This window comes from Chinchilla lanigera, unplaced genomic scaffold (genome assembly GCF_000276665.1).
Source record: "Chinchilla lanigera isolate Chin_1 unplaced genomic scaffold, ChiLan1.0 scaffold00052, whole genome shotgun sequence".
NCBI classification, from domain to species: domain Eukaryota; kingdom Metazoa; phylum Chordata; class Mammalia; order Rodentia; family Chinchillidae; genus Chinchilla; species Chinchilla lanigera.
Genome location: NW_004955453.1, coordinates 9043763 through 9054934, shown reverse-complemented (window position 1 = coordinate 9054934; position 11172 = coordinate 9043763). Strand labels below are relative to the sequence as shown.

Genomic DNA, 11172 nt, shown 5'->3' with positions numbered 1-11172 from the left:
GTGTGGCCACCTCTCTTTTTGTCAATTACTGTGATAGTTTAGACCAAGCATGTCCCCCCAAAACCTTCTGTTTTTGGCACTGGGGCTTTTAGGTGATTTGGTCATAGGGATTCTAGATTCACCAGTAGATTAGCCCACTAATCCATAGCTAAATGTGCTATACTGACGTGGGGTCTGACTGGAAGAGGCACTGCACTGGGGAGTTTACCTGGAAGGATGCATCTCCCTCTCTGGCTCCTCCCTTCTTCCTCTGCTTCCTGACCACCATGGTATGAGCAGCTTTCTTCTACTAGGCCCCTGTACAGTTTCTGCCTTAGAACCAGGCATGGACTGTAACTGGAACCAAGGTAAATCTCACCTCCTCTGAGTTGAAAGTGTTGGGTATTTTGCCCCAGGGAGCAAGTATAGCACTACTTTCTTCACAGTGTCTTTAACCATTTCCTCCACAAGATTTTTGTTTTTCTCTTTTCCCAAGTTCAGAGTGAATAAGTCAAGTGCCATTTGTTAGCATTGCAAAAAAATTATTTCTTATACAGGTATGTGTAATAAAAGCTTAAAATTTGTGAGTAGCTGATTGTGGCTCAATTCATTACCACAATATCTGCACTATACATTTTAGGTAAGACCAAGTCTAGTTTGATGGTATAATCTGAAAAGCAATAGTGAAAAAATAGTATGCAGTTGGCAGGAAATTAGTCAAGCTGTGCATGCTCTCTCTCCAGAGTTTCACGAGAATAGTGAAATAGAGTTTCCTGAAAGAAAATGTGTTTTGCTGAAGGACAATGAAATCGTGCTAAATTTAATGAGAATGTTTTCTCCAATTGTCCTATTTCCTCTTTCAGTTGATGCTTGAAACACATTTATTCTATTCTCTTGATACTATGACAGGAAAGAAATTGTATCATTTCTACTGCTTAGGGAAAATATTTGATTAGCTACTTTCATCTTTTAGAATATTCTTGAGTCATTCTCCTAAAACACATTTTTTTTTTTGCCTTATTTTCAATGACAGGGAAATAAAACTACCACTTTCTGTTATTGTTAATGCTTTTTCCAATGATTTGATGCCTGATGTCTTTAATTTTTATTTAGAAACACACCTACTATTGAGACTAATTCTTTTTGTCATTCAATGTAAATTTCCCCTAAGGAATCTGTTTTTATTTAAAAGATACAAATAAATAATCTCATATTTTATAGTTAAAAGTAAAATGAAGTCCAGTTGACATTTATGCCTCCAACAGAGGAATATAATAAATTAATTTAGAGATATTTTTTCTGTATATTGCAATATCAGTAATTTAAGAACTATTTAAAATGTATGTAAAATGGATGACTGAATTACAAAGCTTATGCAAAACAGGTAATTAAGCAGGCTTATGCTATGTGCATAAGATTTCTGTGTTTATGGGGATGTACAGGCATTGCAATTGACATGTTTATCTCTGATACACCTGCTTTATAAATTTTAGGTTAAATAAGCTTATAAAAGTTTAGTAAATTTATAAAATCATTTTTTTAATGACCTGTTTTCAGTAGGACTTGGACCTTGGTAGATTTTCTTAGTTGTTAAAATGGTTATGAATCAAATTATGTAGTATTTCATGAAAAATTTATTTACCTTTTAACTAAATTAGGAGGTTGGTGAGATAAGGTCATATTTTGGAATATAAATAAGCTGATAGATGAAAGAATCAAATGCACAGCCCTAAGATTATTGATGAAATTTATATAGAACATTGAACGGGCTGAGCTCTTTCTCAAATGAAGAATTTCAGACCAAACTCCTGAAGGCTCATTACTTCTTTAGTATTTGGGTTCCTATATGTTTGTTGTTGGGGACTGAGATGTGTGAGGATTAAGTTGCTAACCACAGTGCTCTGAAGACAAAATAACACCACAGACGATACAGTCAAAGGCAAAGGCTCTCAATTCCTATTCTAGGGCAAAACTGTCAATCTTACAGATAAGTCCGTTCTCTTAATTACCAAAATTTACTGCTGGAAAAGTCTTTGTTCTAATCACTCAAGGTCTTGCTTAGTTTTCCCCCTTTACCTCAGCTTTTCTCTTCACTTTCCCTCATGCCTCTCCCCGCCCTTGTTTGAAATCCAGTAGATACAGGCAATCCAGAGAAGTCTTTGTGTTATTGCTAAGAGAGTTTTGACCTTCCTGGACCCCACAGACTGTATTACATTGTCTCTTATATAAGTATTATTCATACACTCATCATAGAAGACTGAGGGCCTGGCCAAGCCACTGATAGTTTCTGACCATGTTTCCACTGAGCTTCCACGGAGCTTCCCTGGTTATAGTAATGTATACCCAAGAATGTAGTGAAAAATGATGATGTAACTGAGACATTTCTCTTTCCTTATCCATTTTTTCCCAAAACTGAAATAAAACCATACAATTTCTTGCTCAATAAATTGGTTTCCCAATTTACTTAGGAAAAAAGTCTAAGTTTCTTATTGTGTACAAAGAATGACCTACAAATAAGGTCGCTAAAATGTTCTCTCTTCCAGAAATGGCTTCTGTTTTCTTCATTCTTTAATGAGTATAATTTTGTGATTTGATTTTATCTACAAAGTATGAAGCAATGTCATTGTGTTTATTTCAGCCTTAGAAATTAAGAGGCCCTGTGCTATGTAAAAGCAACCACGGAAGAATTTCAACTGCCTTACTGTTTAGAAACACACACACACACACACACACACACACACACACACAAAGATAGAAAGGGAGAGAGGCAGAGAGAGAGAGGGAGAGAAGGAGGGAGGGAAGGCGAGAGAGGGAGGGAGAAAGGAGAGAGAAGAGAGAGAGGGAGAGAGAGACGCTTTGCCTTAACCCCTCTATCCACCTCTGTTAAGCCACTTGCTGGGAGAGTGAAGCCGTATAGAATCTCTAGGCCCAGTTGAACTACTGTGAAAAACAATATACAAAGCAAATAGGAAACACTACCACTAGACATTGCCAAAATTTCAGAATTGTGGGTAAATAAATGGCTGTTGTTGACTTAAGACAGAAAGAGCTGGGGCATTTTGTTACACAGCAGTAGATAGATAGCTGATGTGCTGTAATTTTGCCTGCACCTGCTCAGACTCCTGGTTAATTCGATGACCTTTTCTGTCAGTCACTAGTTCAGGAGTCACCAAACTGCAGTTCAATTATCAGATCCTACTTTTGTAAATAAAATTTTACTGGAATAAGTGATTTTTATAGCCTTTTCATCCTGCAGTGGAAAAGTTATGTAGTTGTAAGACAGATTTATTTGCACAACCTAAATTACTTTTCAGTAGGCCCAGTGGATTGAGCTTATTAAACATTATGATCAGGGTTTGGAATTAGCTATGGAGGGAGATTGCTTAGGCCTTCTTCTTTGATGAGTTAAGTGTAACCTAGTTGGCAAGAATTCTTCATTCAACATAGACATTCATAACAACGGGATTTAAAATATTTTTTTATCCCATTCCGTGATTTTCTTTATGAATGTCTCCTTCAAGGGCTTTTAGAATTCTGTCTACAGACCAGGACCGAAGTTGAATATTCCTGCATGCACTGGATGTAATACTTCATCAAAATCTCACTCTGATTTCTAGCATTTGCCATAGTTTAAGCAGGCCCAGTTCATTTGCTAAGGGAACTAGAAGTTGCGAGGTAAATACCACTTGGAGAAAGCAAAGATTAATCAATCATTCTAGCTGGTGAATGATTTTCTACTTCTTGTGAGCAGACTTCATTAATCGTCTCAGAAAAAGATTCATCTCTGGAGTCAGAAAAATCATGCACCCAAGTGACAAGTACAAGGTGTATCATCTGCTTTAAGAGCTGGCACCTCTCAGCATATGCTAAATTCTAATCACGTGTGAGTCAGTTGTTCAGATTACCAGTGACAAAGTAGCGTAACTGTTATTCAGTCAGATGCTTCAGGTTATATTCCTTAGTGTTCTGATTTCAGTTGCATCTAGTAGTTAGCATTTTCTTGGAATTCATATGGTTTGTCTCTGATGTCCCAGAACTAGCCTCATAACCTACTCTTGAGTTGAGTCTTACATATTCATTGAATAATGCTTTATCCTGTATGTGGCTTTTAGAAATGGGACCAAGAGATGTTACTGTAAGAGTAGTTGGTATGGTCTTTGTCAGATTCTGCCACGGCATACAGGGGTCAGGGCCAGAAAGTGCAGAAAGTGATGGTGCAGCCCATCAGTCTCATCTTGCAGAATCGATCCTGGATTTTGGTGTGGCTATGTGAACAGAGGGCTGTATTATTGGCTTTGATCGGTACTTGAACCTTGTCCTAGATGATGTAGAAGAAACTCATTTTAAAACAAAGTCAAGAAAACAATTGGGTCAGATCATACTGAAAGGAGATAATATTACTCTGCTAGAAAGTGTCTCCAACTAGAAATGATCAGTGAATTAAGACAGCAGTGAATGAGGCAATGGCAATTAGGAAAATATGTAAAAAAGGGCAGTTGATTAAGTGGTTTGCCTGGGAGTATTTGTAAAACATTTGTTCATATTGTTTTGACTATAGTTATGTTTTTACTGGAGGCCAATAAATGTAGAGTTGTTTTTATTTAAAAAAATGGGACCAAGAGATGACAGGAGGGGGAAGTGATAAGAAGAGGAGAGGACAAAAAAGAATTAAGATGTGTTATATACATGCAGCAACTCCCTCAGAGGAATGTAATTGTTCCTCTTGCAAAAAGTGTACTAACAAAAAAAGTTAAAATTTGGGGAAGAAAATCTGGACAGTGGATTTTTATATAGTAAAGAGGAGAAATCATCAATGAATGAATGAGTAAGAAAGAAGATTTTATTATAAAAATATGTCATGTTGTTGGGTTTTGAGGTAAATAACCTCAGGAAAATCATTGCAAGGCCAAAAATAGATATAATTTGACATAGGCTTAGATCTCATATCTAAGATCTTAGATCTCAGATCTTAGATCACAGCACCCTGTGGTCTTGGTACAGAATCATCCAGTAGAGGTACAATAGAAGATACGTACATAATTTTTTATTTTCTATCAGTCTCATTAAATGAAACCAAAAATTAGGAGGTAGAATTAATGTTAGTAGCATATTTTGTTCAATCAAGTGTGTCCAAAATGTCAGAATTTCAACCTGTATAAATACAAAAATTATTAACAAGGTATTTTATTTTTTTGTAGTGAGGATTTGAAACTCAGTACCAACATGGCGTTTTTACACTCACAGCACATCACAAGTTAGACCGGCCATATTGCAGCACTGTAACGAAGGTTGCTCTGAGGTGAAGGACAAAGTATGAAGTTGAAGTGGACTAGAATTTGTAGCTGAGACCCCACACATCCTATTGGTACATTGGTGTATGCAACCATTCATCCCAAACTCCTTTTAAGTTAGAGTGAGATCATGTGAAAAGTTTTATTTCTCTGAGAAGTTAAGTGAATCACTTTAAAGGCCAACCCTTAAACGGTCTCATGCAATTCTGAGCTTTCTCCCTTCTGGAGTGACGTAGAGGCCATGTGGTTCTGATGGCATCACGACAAGGTGACCCTTCAATCAATTCCAGTGATAATGTGGTTAGTAAATAAGCTTCTGTTGTGAGAATTCACTGAGGTTTTAGGACTTGTTTGTTCTAGGAATCAGAACTGAGTGTTTCATTTGTGAATTCTCAGGCTTTGGAAAATGGATACCAGTGGATGTTAAATGAATTATGGGAGAGGGAGAGGGAGAGGGAGAGGGAGAGAGAGAGAGAGAGAATTTTGTTTTTCAAAAAAATAGAAAAAGGAAATAGAAAAAGTAAAATAGAAAAGGAAAGAGGATGCTACTATTATCTAATGAGACTTTAGCCTTACAAATGCAGACAAGATGTGGAATCTATTTGAAGAAGCAGGTTGAACTTTATAAAGCTCAGCTAAGATCTGGTGGAAAGAAGATGGGAATCTCAGAAATGGAAATAGAAATGGAAACCTGGAGGATATGGAGACATAGGCATCTGTTGCAGGAAAAATGCGATAGAAAGGAATGTTTTTTTCTATGAATGCAAAAAGTCTTGGTTTATGTGAGTCTCAGAAGAAGGCATAGTCTGAAAATACTGAGACTGGGGAAATTGTCTATAACTAATAATATATTGGCTGTGAACTTTGCTTATTGACTTCCTTGACAGGTCTAGCAGGATGACACAATCTTAAGACCAGAGAGAAGTGGACAACCTGTTATTTTAAATACACAGGAAGGACAACAAGGGAAAAGAAGGAGATGAAAAAGCAAAACTTGATAAGTTGAGGGATCGTAACTTCAAACTGTATATTTGCAAGAATACAGGATTTCAGAGACAGAAACAAATAGATACCCCCCAGGATGTGGAAAGCAGTGTCATAATTTACCTTTTTGCTACCACATTTACATATTTGTGCAAAGGTTAAAGGTTGGATTGTCTTCCTAATCCATTTCCATCATGTTAAATAGACTAGGGAAAATATTGTTTAGATAAAAATATCATGTCTATATCTTATACTGTGATTAACTACTACAAAGACAACAATATTCAATACATCAACTATTGTGTTTGTCCTACTAACCTGTTTTGAAACTGGATTTCATTGTTTGTTTCTCTATTTTCTCTTTAAAATGAGAAGAAAGAAAAAAATACAAATTTGACAGTGGGTCACAGAACTCCCCTTAAGGAAAAACTGTGTTTTTATGCAAAACCATCTTCATGGACATATATAATTTTGAAGATGAAGCTCCCACTTGGATACATAGGGGTGGTTAAAGAGAAAGCAAATGGGATTATTGGAATAGATAAGACCATATGGGTGCTTGGGGAAAAGATGAAATACAAGACAAATGACATTGTCAGGCAGGAGGTCTGGGGAGAAATAACTGACCATGAGAAATTCCTAGTATGCACAGGACTCTAAAGAGAAGGGATATTTCATTTGAATGTGCATAGCTGCATTTTAAAAATAATGCATAATTTGTTATGGGCCATTCTCACCTCCCCCTTAGCCTCTAATAGTAATGCAGGTGCCACATAGGTTGGTGTTCTCAAGAAAGCAAAGAAATGGGACTCAGTTGCACATGGAGGTGAGTGAAAGGTTAAATAATGAGAAAAATCAAAGGATCTGACATTCAGGGAGTGGAGTTCTGAATTTAGGGTATGCAGAATCGGAGAGGTAGCACTAACAGCTCCAAGTTCAAAGATTTGCCAACATCACTTGGAAGTACTGGCCTTCCATAGGTTGGCAAAAAACTGCTTTTAGTTTTATTTATCCTGTAAGGGAAAGGATAACTTTTACTGCTATCTGGGTTGTCCAATAAATTTCCATCCATGTTTGTCTTCTAAAACCTTCTGGACCTTGTCTCTTATTTCTGTCTAATCTGGTTGTGCCCCATTCAAATTTCCACAGTTTGTGCTGAGACCTTTGCTCTAACTTCTGAAATGGCCCTTTAATTTCGAGTATTCTTTCCTTCAAATATCTTTGAAGTATGGTAGCTAGAAGGCTCCTTGAGAGAATGAATAAACGGTGAGTTACATCTATGGTTTAATAGCTTCCAATCATCCATAATATACAGACCAAAATCTGGGCCATCTTCTTTAATCTGTAGGGATCTGGCTAGAGAAATGGACAGGAAGAACACAGGGAGTATCTGCAATATGATTTGCTTGCTGAACTTTGCTTCCATGTGCATAATATTGTTGTATGAAGGAATTGATTGGAGCACAAGCAAATATCATGGCTACACTGGACCCTAGGCATGAGTTTCTGCCTTCTGATGATTAGTGTGTGCCTTGCTTAGATGATGATTTTCAAAGATAAACTTTACAGCATTTTAGAGACCAGGGAGTGAACCAGTACTTTCCCACTAGGTGACTACCATGGGAGATAGCTCCAGAAGGTAAAATACTCCCAGTAGAAGGCAGCAGGCAGGTAAATGCAGAAGCAGCAGCTAGACAGAGGCATACACTGAACTCAGGTTCCTCTGGATGCAGTTGGGACCAGGAGCTTGTTTGGACTTTTCATCTCAGAAAGGTAGCCACATTTTATTTTTACATGCTCAGACATCCTTCAATTCAGAAGCTTTGTCTGGCCCATCCTTCATGGCTCTAGTAGGTCTGATAATCTCAGCATGTTTTCAAAATCAGGCTAATCGCATGCACTGGGGGCAGAGATTGGTCCACTGGATGAGTAGGGGAAGTAAGACAAGCCAATCAAATAAAGACACCAAAAAAGTCAAAGATATTGAGAAAGACAGACAGAGAGAGAGATTTCACTGAAGTTAGAATCAATTTTTGGTTATAATCTATCTATCTATCTATCTATCTATCTGTCTATCTATCTATCTACCTATCAATCATTTATCTATCTATCTATCTATCTATCTATCTATCTATCTACCTATCATCTGTCTCTATCCATCTATCTAGAAGTGATAAAGATAGGATATTTGGTATTTATGGGCTTATGTCATTTCCATTAGACTTCTAAGCAGTCTGGAGTATATGCACTGTCTACTACTTGAATTTACATAATGTATCTGTAATAGTAATAAGTGAGAACTAAATGAGAGTAAAGATTATTCATAGTATGGTCCATTACAAGTCAGAAGCTTCTGGGGGCTGGGGATTTAGCTCAGCGGCAAAAGCGCCTGCCTGGCAAGCGCAAGGTCGTGAGTTCGGTTCCTGGTACCGGAGAAAAACCACAAAAAAAAAAAAAAAAAAAAGTCAGAAGCTTCTGGGATGTTCACAGAGAAAGTAACCTGACTTTTAACAAATTTCAGTGGGTACCCAGGAGCAGGGATGTGTGTTAGGAAGTGATTACCTGACAATGAAACATAATTTGTTGCTGTTTCATGAATCTGGCTTGTGTCAAAGGAGGAAAGGACCTACATGTACCTTATTAAACTAGAATATTCATGGAATGCTTAACAAAAGAAAAAAATACTAGGATATCTTTATCAAAGGGTGACACAACAATATTCCTTAATATTTTTCTATTTTTTTCCCCAGTTCCAACAGTGTGCTGAAGTTAGCAAGCATTTTTCCTCGGGGCATGAGTATGAGTGAGGATAGTGGCTTTTCAGTAGAGTAAAATTGAAAATAAAGAAATAGGTCAATACTTGTAAGCTAATTTAATTTTTGACAAAGATGCAAAACCAATTTAATGAAAGAAAGGTAGCCTTTTCAAAAATTGGAGTAGTTGGACACTCTTAGCAAAAAAGTTGATCTTTATCTAAACCTCACATCTTCTGCAAAAATTAACTCAAATGAATACAGAAATATAAAAACTTAAACTGTAATATTTAAACAGTAAATAAAGAAATTTAAATATAAAACATGAAAGTATAACATTACCAGAAAAACACAGGAGAAAATTTTGTTATCTGAGAGTAATTTGGATCTTAGGTTTGACACCAAAATCATAATTCTTAAATGGAGAAATGAGCTGCAACTTCATTAAAATCAAAAATTTTTGTTTTGTGAAAAGTCTAATTAAGACGATGTAAAAGCAGGCTGAATACATGAGGCAAATATTTGAAAACCACGTATCTGGCAAAAGATTTAGTATCTAAAATACATAAGGGACGTTCACAACTGAACTGTAAAACCAAAACCTCCAATTAGAAAATGAACAAAAGTGATGAGCAGATATCTTACTAAAGCTGATATACAGATGGGAAATAAGCAAAAAGATGCTCAACGTCCTTAGTCATCGGGGCAATGCAAATTAAAACACAGTGGAATATCACAATGCTTACCAGCATGGCTAGTCTAAATGAAAATAATGACAACACCAAACAGGCAAGAGAAGTAGGATTGCTTATACACGACTGGTAGGACTCCAATGGTGCAGATTTAGAACTCTAGAAAATAGTTATGGACTTTTTAAAAAAAATTGAACAAGCAACTCTCAGGCCTCACATTTGCATTCCTGGGCATTTGTTCCAAATAAGTGAACAAAATTTATCTGGTCAAACAAAATCTATAGATCAGCATTCATAGCAGCTTATACACAGGACTTAACATCTGAAATCAGCCTAAATGCAATTCCACAAATAAATGGATAAATAAACTATAGCAAATAGACAATATGGAATACTACTCAGCAGCATAAAGACCTGTTGACATAGGCAACAACCTGGATACATTTCAAGGGAATTATGGTACCTCAAAAAAGCCAACCCCAATGATTTAGATAATGCAAGAATTCGGTGAAGAGCACTCTTTTCTTTTCTTTAAAATTCTTCCTGTTATTACACATTTGTAGTACACAACGATTGCACTGATCATGCATGTTTGCACATGTGCACAGTACATCTTAATTTTCTTTCTCTGTTCTTTTCCTTCTCATGTCTCCCTGCTCCCTCCAATTCTTATTCCTCTTCCCGTTACCAAAGCTCCATTTCCATTTTTCTTTAATTTTCTCTTTCTAAAAATCTATTTTTCCTTCCTCCCCTTCATTTCTTGTTCCCCTTTGCATTTAAAAAAAAGATGACTCTACTTCCTTTTATTTATCTTTTCCTTTTCTCCTTAATTATACTTTGGGTTTCTTATATAAGAGAAGCCATACAGTACGTAAACATGTGTGTCTGGTTCATTTCACCTCTGATGATGGTCTTGAGCTATATCCATTCATGTACAAATGCAAGTTCATCTTTATGGCAGAATAGTACTCCATTGTATATAAACACCCAAGTGGATAACACTCTTGAAATGACAAAATTTTAGAAGCAGAAAATATATGTGTTCGGTAGATTAGGACTGGGGTTTGGAGAGAAAAGAGAGTAAGTATATTTATAAAGGGGAATGCATAAATCAACTTTCTTATAGCTGAGGTGCAATACACGGACCCAACTTAAAAGGATGAACATTTTTCTTTAGCTCATGATTTCAGCCCCCTTGGCAGAAACATCACGGCTCCAAGGCAGAAGTACCACTGAGGAAGGCAATGGTAGAGCAAAGACACTTAGTTCATGGAGGCTGGGAAGCAGAACATAGGATCACTGGCAGAGAGGAAGGCCCATGGACGAGACAGAGATTCCAAGGCCGTGCCTTTAGGACCCACCCAGATCACCCAGAAATGTGCTCCTTCAATCCACCAGATGGCCACCAAAGCCCACCAGATTGACGCTCCACACCAGCTGCCTCAGGGAAACATGAAGACTCCTGAAGCAATG

The 11172-nt window shown here is 36.9% G+C and overlaps 1 pseudogene; it reads left to right on the top strand.

Moving 5' to 3' along the window:
* The first annotated feature begins 325 nt into the window (after positions 1-325).
* LOC106149768 lies at positions 326-4405 on the top strand (annotated as a pseudogene).
* The last annotated feature ends 6767 nt before the right edge of the window (positions 4406-11172 follow it).